At 35.0% G+C, this 12,331-nt stretch overlaps 2 long non-coding RNA genes across 3 annotated transcripts; one reads left to right on the top strand and one right to left on the bottom strand.

Moving 5' to 3' along the window:
* Positions 1-328: 328 nt before the first annotated feature.
* Positions 329-1,414, top strand: LOC311280126. Of its 2 annotated transcripts, none has more exons than XR_014625638.1 (3): positions 329-361; positions 1,046-1,169; positions 1,327-1,414. It is a non-coding gene; the product is annotated as an uncharacterized lncRNA (long non-coding RNA). The 2 variants fall into 2 exon arrangements; XR_014625639.1 differs by having other exon boundaries at positions 1,324-1,414.
* A 2,754-nt stretch (positions 1,415-4,168) lies between these two features.
* On the bottom strand, positions 4,169-6,510 carry LOC311280112. Its single transcript, XR_014625636.1, has 3 exons — positions 6,425-6,510; positions 5,600-5,701; positions 4,169-4,991 (listed from the first exon to the last, which is right to left on the bottom strand). It is a non-coding gene; the product is annotated as an uncharacterized lncRNA (long non-coding RNA).
* Positions 6,511-12,331: the final 5,821 nt, after the last annotated feature.

Below are 12,331 nucleotides of genomic sequence, written 5' to 3'. Positions count from 1 at the left end.
GGTGAGAAACAGCGCCGCGAAATGGGTGGAAAATGCAATAGGTGGATTATTGTACATTGTGTAATGTGTCAAGTTCAAAGCTTCATAAAACAATAATTCCACAGTAAAAACTGCTCAAAATTTGGATTTCATTAGAGGAACAGCTGTCCTATAACGGGATAATGTCCACTTTAACTCACCCTCTGAGGCGGGTGAGAAACAGCGCCGCGAAATGGACGGAAAATGCAATAGGCGGATATTTTCTTTTCTCTTTTTTCAGCTGAAAAGACCAAAAGGGCCTTTCGGACTCAGTCATTCCATTATTGTTTGAGGAGAAGTAAACGGAGAAGACGGAAAGCTGCAAAGGCAAATATTCGCAATGGTATGTATGTGTTGGTTTTAACCCTAAATCAAACATTTTATCAAGCATTTGTTGTTTCTTAAAACTTTTCTCACAAAACCCATAGCCCAATCAGTACAAACATAGTCTGAAAGTCTTAATAATTCACAAGATTTAACAAGTTGTCAAATTCGTACGATACTCGTACATATTTGTATACTCGTACACAATCCTGCAGCTTTTACTCCTAGTGCTGTCATTGGCTACTGCCTCAATTCCTGTACATATTTATCGCGATATTTGTAAATCAGTTGCGCCACTTCTTGGAAAGTTGTCGGATGTCACACACACTGTCAGAAAGTTTATATTAATTGCAAATTGGTCTCCGTCTGTTTATGTTCCAGTGATACATGATGTCTCTCCACACCTCATAACCTACCTCTGTTTGCAAGAGTGGAAAAGCTTATCTGACTTGTCAAATGACATCAGATACTCGATTATTTATATATAACTGTCCCGTTTGCATGTAAATCATTTTCATGATTATTGCTTGCTATTAAAGACATACTTTTATTCATAGAAATGCCCACATATCAGTGAACTTATTACATAAAAATGCTTTTAACATTTAATTATGCAACACTCTTTACAGAAAACATATCCTACAGTTATAAACTGACTATTTGCAAGTAATGTATTAAAATGACCTTCCTTTCTGTTTTGCAGGATTACTTAGTCCTTTTTTTTTAAAGCTCTACCAATATCAAACTCAACAGCTCTTTTAAGAGCCAACCATTACAAGAGCTACTAGTGAGTCGCAGCGAATCTTGCCGTGATCAGCCCTTCCCAGGTGAAGTTTCTAGAATATTGCAATCAGTATTTACTCATCAAATGTTCTCTCCTGAATCATATGGTAAATTAACTTATTTATAACTGTCTTAATTTGTGTTTCAAGAACAATAGTAATTGCACATAGAGTAAGTCGAGACTATCTTGTTTTACAGCAGAGAAGGAAGACCAGTCCTTATATCAACGCAAGCTAATCGAATAAGTCCTTTGTTTCGGGTGAGGAAGGAACATCTGATGCCCAAAGAAGGCAGAAAAGTGCACGAGTCCATTGGTATGTCTTGTATTGAAACAATGCTGTAATATGTAGTACATAATTTGATGTTGACAATTTTACATTGTACAGGTTATCACTTGGTTTTTGACCAAGTGAAGCTCTTGAAACAATTGACAGAAGATTATGTTGTCTGGAAAGAAAACAAGCATCACTGGCAAAGGCTCAAAAGAGACCATGCCTTTCTTAAAAATCTTTTAAAATATGTTGCTGTTGATATGGGTAAAACTGTTTTTGTTCAGTACTTAGCTTATTTTGTGCTGCAATATTTTATATATATATATATATATATATATATATATATATATATATATTTATATATTTATATATGTATATGTGTATATATATATATATATATATATATATATATATATGTGTGTGTGTATGTATATATGTGTGTGTGTGTGTGTATATATATATATATATATATATATATATATATATAATACTTCAATGTGTATATTATATAACGTACTGACTGCTGCTTTGTAAATTTATGTAAGGAACAGGCAACTCTGGCCCTTTGCATTCTACTTTTTGAGGTTAGTTAAGAGTTAACCTCCAACCCTAATCGAGCACATCTGAAAATTTTAACCAAAGTCTTCAGGTTTACTTCTAGACAATAGGCAGGAGGGTTTGAGGTCGGAGCTAAATGTGCAGGACAATGGACGCTGAGGGCCAGAGTAAACCATCACTGCTTTAAATAACGCAGAACATAACATAACTTTATTTGAATGGTTTCTGTCTTTTGTTTTACTTTCAGACCAGGACTGGAGAACGCCTGACAATGGGATGTTGAGACTTCTTCCTCTGGTTGAGAAAAAGCTACTCCACATCAGTGATCACATCTTCTGTTCTTCTGTTCTTCAACTGAACAAACTGTTTAGACGAGGATGAAGAACACTAACGCGATAGAGACGTACAGGGAAGAGCAAGAAACCAGTTTAGCTGTGATAATGAATCATTATTTTCCAACACAATATCAAATCTGTTTTCTGTATCATATGTGACTGAATATGATTATCTGGCACTCGTTTTGTGGCTTCAGCAGCTGTGAATGGATTCAAATGATGTTAACGTGTTTTTGAAGACACATTTTTATTTATCTTGAATCTCATTTGTCTTTATGCTACTTTATCAACTTTATGCTTTGTTCTCCAATAAAGTGTTGTTTAATAAAGTATGATGACTATTGTGTATTGAAAGTGGTGTTTGGTACAGTAAATAGACATTTTCTTTTGAGAAATTTTAATTTCTTATTTCTTTAAAAATAACTACATATAATTAATAACTTATAAATAACTAAATATAATTAATTACCACGATTCTTTTACTTGGGACATAAAAATTTAGATCTGGTTAATGATATTTGGGACAACAATGCAACAAAAGTTGCACATACTTGCATGTATGCCAGTTTCCAGTGAAATAAAAGGAAGCTATGTGAATAACAAGAGGCTGCAGTGGGCTATCTTGCTATAAATACTTAAAGCTTAATTGAAGATGATCCATGTTGATCATTCTAGTATACTCTATATATCACTGATGTCAGGAATATAAGCAGCAATCAGAGGGGGTGAAAAGGAAATGTTGGCACTGTTTTTTTGTTGTTTTACTGAATGGTGCATTATCCTTGTGTAATAGTAATAGTATGTGTAGATCTGTGTAGATTATACTGTCCTTCCACCCCCAGGGCCCAGCAACGGCCCCGAGAAGAGCAAACAAATGCACATTTCAAATGGCTGTAACTCAAAGTCTGATTAGTGTATCAAAGAGAAAATCGGCTGGACAACTGCTTATACTATGTTTAATAAATAATGTTGGCCACAGTTTTCAGACATATATGGAAAGCTGGCATAAAGGTTATTTTTAAAGTGCTCACAGTAAAATATCAAATTTCAGCCTGTCCCTCATATATGTCATAAATGTTTGCACAATGAACAAATTTAGATATCCAGTTGTCCATTAAATATATTATTTATTTAACATTTATTGTTTTATTACTAAACGTTTTAAACTACATTACCCACATATCTCTGTCATTCTATCAGTGGAGCAGGAAGCATTGTTCTGTAGTTCATTGAAATGTGCAGACATGCTTAGGGTTAGGGTTAGGATCTCGGTAAAGGAGTAATTTCTCACAACATAGAGACACTTTATAGTTAGCTTAATGTATAACTAACGTAATAATAACACCAAAACATACTTTTTAACATTAAGCGCCGTTTTATATGGGTTAAATGATTGTCCAATCACAGCGAGTTCTGCGATAAAGTCACAGCCAATAACAACCCAGCTGAACAGATGCGTCACACTTACATGCCCTGGTTTATGGTAAACGATGACAGATCTCTTCTGGTTCCGGCTGCGGGGATAGATACCTTAAATATTTTATATTTAGGCTGTTAAACATGCATTCCTTCTAATTAAATTATAAAACTCATATTTAAAAACAAAAGACTCATTTGTGTGGTTACCATCCAAAAACGAGGTCACATGATCAATGACACAAATTTGCTTAGACTGATGCATAAATAAATTTGAAAGAGAAACTTTTATCAAAGCAATGTCCTACAGCAGGGGTAGTTTTGCAGTATTTTAATTAAAGATAATTGCATGTACTAAAGTGCTTCTAACATTTACAGTGTATGTATAGTATATTAAAGGTATATCAATTATATTCAAATAAATGTAACAAAAGCACAATGAATGGACACCATTTTGAAAGCTTATTCCAATATTTAATGTCAAACTGTTTAAAGACAAATGTAGTGCCAAAACTACTGCACAACAGTATAAAAATCAGTTAATTAAAAATATCCAGATACAGGAGCAATCTATTATAGTGACACATACATTAACGTTAAAAAAATTGCTATGATGAAGTTGAATATATTTACAAACCAAGAGATGAGATTCAAGTTTGTTATGTGAACATACATTTGTTTCTTCGCTTTAAATAACAAATAGGCAAAAACATAAGCACAACATTTTACATTCTCAACTTTCATTCTATATCCTTGTGATTATTGGTCACTTTTATTGTAACTATGCAATGAATATGTCCTTTAGCAAAACACCTGATGAACACTTACACTTTTTTGATAAAGGCATTAGGCAGAAATCAAGTACAATTTATGAAGCTGAAAAGAGAAAACAAAATGCTTTAACAATATGGAAAAAGATAAATCACTATTTTCAATATTGGTTCTGCATATATCAAAGAGATCCTGAGGAGGAATGGGACTTCACATGAAGACTTTCAGAAACTGTGACAGAGCAAAGGGTGCACCTCGCTGGACACATCATACGCATGCCCAAACAACAACACCCAAACACAGTGATGAAGTGGACACCACCAGGAGGATGCAGGAGACAGGGAAGACCAAGGAAGACATGGAGACAGATGTTTCACGAAGACCTGAAGAATGTCAGTGTCCCATGGGAAGATGTGAAGAACCTGGCCACGGATCGAATACGTTGGAGGACAGTTGTTGCCCAGCACAGGACTTGATGATGCCGTTGTGAGTTTATAACTGTAGGATATGTTTTCTGTAAAGAGTGTTGCATAATTAAATGTTAAAAGCATTTTTATGTAATAAGTTCACTGATATGTGGGCATTTCTATGAATAAAAGTATGTCTTTAATAGCAAGCAATAATCATGAAAATGATTTACATGCAAACGGGACAGTTATATATAAATAATCGAGTATCTGATGTCATGTGACAAGTCAGATAAGCTTTTCCACTCTTGCAAACAGAGGTAGGTTATGAGGTGTGGAGAGACATCATGTATCACTGGAACATAAACAGACGGAGACCAATTTGCAATTAATATAAACTTTCTGACAGTGTGTGTGACATCCGACAACTTTCCAAGAAGTGGCGCAACTGATTTACAAATATCGCGATAAATATGTACAGAAATTGAGGCAGTAGCCAATGACAGCACTAGGAGTAAAAGCTGCAGGATTGTGTACGAGTATACAAATATGTACGAGTATCGTACGAATTTGACAACTTGTTAAATCTTGTGAATTATTAAGACTTTCAGACTATGTTTGTACTGATTGGGATATGGGTTTTGTGAGAAAAGTTAAGAAACAACAAATGCTTGATAAAATGTTTGATTTAGGGTTAAAACCAACACATACATACCATTGCGAATATTTGCCTTTGCAGCTGTCCGTCTTCTCCGTTTACTTCTCCTCAAACAATAATGGAATGACTGAGTCCGAAAGGCCCTTTTGGTCTTTTCAGCTGAAAAAAGAGAAAAGAAAATATCATTATGTATAATATATAGGATTATTTAAAGGGAAAAGTACTGATTTACCTTACAAATATTGGATGTTACATTATAAAGCCTTACAAGCATGGCAAGTGTTGTGGTTAATATGCATTTACAACAAATATCACTTTAAAACTATCAATACTGAGGTAAAAGCATGGCAAGTTTTGTGATTACTGTCCTTACTAAACCAATCACAGTAAAACTAAGGTTACTGAGGTTTAAAGCATGGTAAGTTTTGTGGTTACTGTCCTTTTACCACACCTATCACAGTAAAACTATGGTTACTGTGGTAAAAGCATGGTAAGTGTTGTGGTTACTGTGCATTTACAATAAGTACCACATTAAAACTACAAATAGTGTGGTAAAAGCATGGTAAGTTTTGTGATTACTGTCTTTTTACTACACTTATCACAGTAAAACTAATGTTACTGTGGTAAAAGCATGGTAAGTGTTGTTTTTACTGTGCTTCTACTACAAATACAACTTTGGAACTAATTGTACTATTTTTAATCTGATATGAATATCTAGGCCTAGCACGTCACGTGACAGGCAGTGTTCACCCTGTTTTGAATTAGAAAGCAATGAAACGCAAAGTCTCCGTGGAGATGGCAGATATAATGGCAGATTAACATCGACAAACAGAAAAGACATGATATCACACATTAGGATAGCGTATTTAGGTATTTACTTACCAACATCTGACACACGTGAACTGATGCCAAATATCGCGATGTGTTCGGAACGAGACTTCTTCAGCGCGATTTCCTACTGATAAAATATAATTTTAGAAAATCAATAAACAGCTAAGCAAACCAGCTTCCCTGGCAATAAGACCGAAATAATAACATTAAAAAAATACATAAAAATACATAAGATCTCGTGAATAAATGTTGATTAAACAGCTTCTCTGCTGCAGCCGACAGCCAGGCAGAAAGAATCGTGCTGTTATTATCACGAAAGACGCTTCCCATTGAAAATACATTAGTTTAAAAAACGTTCTGGTATTACGAAAATAACGAAATAAACGTGTCCGTGGCACAAATCAATAGATTAAATTACGTGACCATATCACGAACTGCCGTGAGATCACGTGCGTTGTTAAACTCACCGCTGAATAATCACGTGCGTTGTTAAACTCACCGCTGAACGCGCTAAACCTTTGCGGGGACTTTGATATCAGATTGCGAGGGGTTTTAAACATCAAAAACCAGTTGGAGGGCCAGATAAAAATTATCTGTGTGCTGCCATTTGACTCGCCCTGGCATAGATAATATTTTGTAGCCCAATGAGAAAAAAGGGAGTAAATAATTAAAACAAAATGAACAGCATTAGCTGCTACGTGTGAAAAGAAACCTGCTTTGGATGTATTATGTTCAGGACAAACGTAATAGCACTGCAATAGATTGGCTATATTAGGTTAAGGACCAACGTAATAGCACTGCTTATATGTTGGCATGTAACGTAATTGCGATTTGCAAAATAGTTTCCTCAGAACGTATTTCATGTGATACAGGGTTGTAAAAAATTCATAAAAAAATAATTCTACAGTAAAAACTGCTTAAAATTTGGATTTCGTTGGAGTAGTACCTCTACTATAATGGGATAATGTCCAATTTAACGCACCCTATGAGGCGGGTGAGAAACAGCGCCGCAAAATGGGCGGAAAATGCAATAGGTGGCTCTTTGTGCACTTTGTAATGTGTCAAGTTCAAAGCTTCATACAAAAATAATTCCACAATAAAAACTGCTCAAAATTTGGATTTCATTAGAGGAATAGCGGTCCTATAAGGGGATAATGTCCACTTTAACGCACCCTATGAGGCGGCCGAGAAACAGCGCCGCGAATTGGGCGGAAAATGCAATAGGCGGATTATTGTACATTGTGTAATGTCAAGTGCAAAGCTTCATAAAACAATAATTACACAGTAAAAACTGCTTAAAATTTGGATTTCATTAGAGGAATAGCTGTCCTATAACGCGATAATGTCCACTTTAACGCACCCTATGAGGCTGCCGAGAAACAGCGCCGCGAAATGGGCGGAAAATGCAATAGGTGGCCCTTTGTGCATTGTGTAATGTGCCAAGTTAAAAAATTCATACAAAAATAATTCTACAGAAAAAACTGCTTAAAATTTGGATTTCGTTAGAGTAGTAGCTCTACTCTAATATGTGCGGGAAGCTTAAAATTCAAGATTACCTTTCTCAATTTGCATGGGTCTTGGGTTTGCATGGGTCATTTATCTATATTTGTGTAATTGATAAAGTTATGTTTAATTCCCTGTAAAGTAGCAATAAAAATGTTCTCTATTTTTAATCACTTTAAGTCCAGTGTCAGTGAAGATGGCGTGGTCAATGGAATCCTGGTTTTTGTGGGAAATAGAAGGGGCCTTGCCCAGCTTTCTACTACGATGTGACCCTGATGACTGAGGTAATTCATCACATCACACATTCATCAACAGTTAGCAGTCAAAAGTTTACGTACGCTTTGCAGAATAAACTGCTTCATCAGGGTAGTACTAAATAAAAAGAGAACATATACATTTTTGTGATCCCTCTTATTGCAAAAATTATTAACATTTTGCAGATACTGCAAGGTGTATATAAACTTTAAAGCGCAACTGTATATCTATCACTTTGTAAGAACTGATTTTCCTGCTAAAACAAAACGCACCCTGCAATAAAGCCATAAAATGCACCCTGGACAGCAGATAGCAAAGACAGAGCACAGAACCTTGTCCTGCCCAAACTTATCTCCTTGTCCCCTTGTTTGACTTCAACTCTTCCCCCCTCTCCCTCCTCAAGGCACTGAAAGTTCATTAAGAATGTCTATATAACACATATGGTGTATCTTGTGAATATGTTGTTTTTCCTTTTCATGTATGGTATCATTTTAAGTGTCGCAGTGCGATTGGTAAAATGGTCTTAAATTCATTGCAGTCATTGGTTTAATGAGAAAGATTGAGAACTTAGGAGAATCCTGTATCTCCTCTCTGGCTGATATCTCTTTAAGATATCTCCTGAAACCAGGTGCTCCCCCCTGGGGTACATGGATTGGCCCAAACAACTCTAAACAACATTTGTTTAACCCCTGTTGTTCTGGTCTGGTATTTAAGGTGAGGGGACAGAGCAATCTTTGGGAATCTTTTACCAGGAGAATCCCCCGCACAGTAATACATGTCAGTATTTTCCTGTTGGAAAACCCTGACACATTACTGTGTGTCTTTGTCAGGAAAACATTACTTACTTTTAGAGTCATCTTTGAGTAAATGATGTCATATATTTTTTGAATTGGCTTTTAATAATTTACTTCTGTAATTGGCATGAGATATTTTTACCTGACAAATAAATGTTACATCTTGATTTATTCTGCATTCTTTTGAAATCATTATTTCCAGTAGATTAATGTGTAGTCTGGTGTTTCCGCAAATTTTGTCCAGAATAGATCAAACTGGAGGCACTTTGAATGGACCATGGGGCACATCTTAGGAAGACCTCCTGATTTCTGACTATTCCCTGACTTAGCATGTTGTATGCTGCAAATATTATAAAAAATTACGCCTATGAGTCTGTAGTGCGCGACTGCATCGGGTAAAATACTTGCACTGCACCCTCTGACTATTTCAGGACTGGCTAATTTGTGATCGTGAGCGCGCAGTCGCGACGTGACGTCTCAAAGCGACACTAGGTCCGTAATGAACGAATAATTGAAAGTATGGGATAATCAGAATAATCAAAGATCTAAATTAATTCATAATCAATATTTATGATTATTTTCTAATCAGAAATACGATCTAAATTTGATTATCATTTGAAATTGGAGTCAGATTACGCATAGAGCTAAAGTAATACTAAAACTAAGTTCCAATAGATTAAGTGAACTTCACTGGAGCGCTGAAAAGACATACACGCTTTAAACCTTCGCCAGGCCGTTGGATTCCGTCGTTGGGCCAATGGATGGTCCTTACAACTTTCATTCATTTGAGCCAAATATAATAATGGACTGGATCTGTTTTATAAACAAATGGTTTCCTTCTGTTTTTTTTTTTTTCCTCAAGGTATTTTTTCTGACTTTCCTGCCTCTTTGGAACATTTCCATTCACATTTACTTTGGAGAGCACCTGGGACATTGACATAAACAGCACTTTCCAACAACTTCAAAAAATTTGGTGACAAATGATTTTGGTTTTCTTGTTTTTGTGCCTTTGGATTTCTTCAGTTTTTGTTTTGTTTTTTGTTTTTTAGACAAACTTATATTCACTGTAATGCTGGAGTAAGCATTTTGTCCTGTTTAATGTTGGTGCTATGTAAAGGTTTAAGAGCTAAAATGAACAAGGTTCGGTAACACTTTAATTAGGTCTCATTTGTTAATATTAGTTTATGTATTAGCCAACATGATCTAACAATGAGCTTTTTTTTTTTTTTACAGTATTTATTACAGTAAAGTCCCATTTAAGTTGTTTAAAAAAGCATTCAAAAGTTCAACTAATTGCATTTAATATGAACTTAATTTGTGATACATTTGAAATTAAATACAAATAAAATGCACTTAAGCGGTGAAAACATTACATTTAATTCACACTTAAGTGTATTGTTAACTGACATTAAAGTACATTTTAGTTCACATTAATTGCTTGTCAGTGCATTGAGCAGTGCACTTTATATCAATTTTAAAGACACTAGAAGCAATTATGAAAGTAAATATAAAGTTGTATTAAAGTCCCACTTAAGTTGTCCTAAAAAATCACTCTTAATGACAACTTATTGCATTTTATTTAAACTTAATATGTGATATATTTGAAATCAATTACACTTAATGTGCATTCAGTGAATATTAAGGGTCTTAACACACACTTAAGTGTATACATTTAAAGTATATTATTTGTATAATAAGTACACTTTATAAAAGTACACTAAAGTGCACTTTTTTTTCACAAGGGGATGTAACATCAGAAGGAGTTATTATGTATAGAAAGTTCATAATCAAAGACTGTTGGGCCAGAAATATGTTCAGGAGGTCAAATCTGGACTTCTGTATGACTGATGTAACTTCAGAAGGAGTCAATGAGTATGAATAAAAAGTTGAAAATCGAGGAATCTTTTCTAGAAATATTTTCATTTGGTCCAATAAGGACTTTATGACTGATGTAACATCAGAAGGACGCAATGGGTATTTATTGAAAGTTCATGATCAAAGACTCCCTGTCCAGAAATATCTTTAGTAGGTCAAATTTGGACTCTGTATGGCTGAAGTAACATAAGGAGGCGTCTTTGAGTAGTAAGTACATTTTTGAGGACTGTTTGGCCAGCAATATGTTCAGTGCGTTAAAATATGGACAATTTATGGCTGAAGTAACATCCGAAAAAGTCCATGAGTATGTATAGTAAGTTACTGTTAAGGGATTCTTTGGCCAGAAATGTGTTCAATAGATCAAATATGGACTTCTGTATGGCTGATATAACATTAGAAAGAGACAATGATTATGTATAGAAAGTTCACCATTTAGGAATCTTGGGCCAGAAATATGTTCAGTTGGTCAGTTGGATGTGGCTGATGAAACATCAAAAGCAGTATTTAAAGAAAGTTCATAATCGAGGACTCCCTGACCACAACTATGTTCATTAGGTAAAAAATGGACTTCTGCAGGGCTGATAGAACATCAGAAAAAAATCAGTAAGTACGTGGCCAGCAATATGTTGAATGTGCGAAATATGGTCTTCTCTCTGGCTGATTTAACATCAGAAGTATGTACAATTAGTATGCATAGTAAATTATTCTTCAGGAACTCTTTGGCCAGAAATATGTTCAGTAGATCAAAGAAGGACTTCTGTGTGGCTGATGTAACATCGGAAGCAGGCAATGAGTATGTAAAGAAAGTTTAAGATGAAGGACACTTTTGCCAGAAATATATTCAATAGGTCAAATATGGATTACGATCTAGCTGTTGTAAAATCAGACAGTGTCAAAGATTATGTATAGAAAGTTCAAGATCGAGAAATTGTTGGCCAGAAATATGGGAAGTTATTGATATATACCTTTGAAGATATAGGAAGTTATTGTTTGTGCCTACTGGCCGGATACATGTTTAGTAGGTCAAATATGGATTACTGATTGTCTGATGTAACATCAGAGTCAATGAGAATGTATAGAAAGTTTATTATCGAGGACTGTTGGGATAAAAAAAAAAAACAGTTCAAATAGGTCAAATATGACCTAGTTGCTTACATCATCAGAAAAAGACATCAAAGAGTATGTAAGGAAGTTTAAGATGAAGGACACTTTTGCCAGAAACATGTTCAATAAGTCAAATATGGACTACGATATAGCTGTTGAAAAATCAGACTGTGTCAAAGAGTATGTATAGAAAGTTCAAGATCGATGACTCTTGGGCCAGAAATTTGTTTAGTTGGACATTTATGGACTTCTGTCTGGCTGATATAACATCAGAATGAGTGAATGAGTATGTATATGTGGCAACCCGGAGGTGTATTTGAAGGATAATTTGCCAACTACGCCACTCAGGGAGTTACACCCAGAGAATTTAGTGTCTTTTAAAAGGACACGCAAGTTCGTTTCATCAATAATCGCTCAGAGACATGGG

Source organism: Rutilus rutilus (assembly GCF_951802725.1).
Source record: "Rutilus rutilus genome assembly, chromosome: 20".
NCBI classification, from domain to species: domain Eukaryota; kingdom Metazoa; phylum Chordata; class Actinopteri; order Cypriniformes; family Leuciscidae; genus Rutilus; species Rutilus rutilus.
Note: the sequence above shows the minus strand (reverse complement) of the source record. Positions and strands in the feature narration are given on the sequence as shown.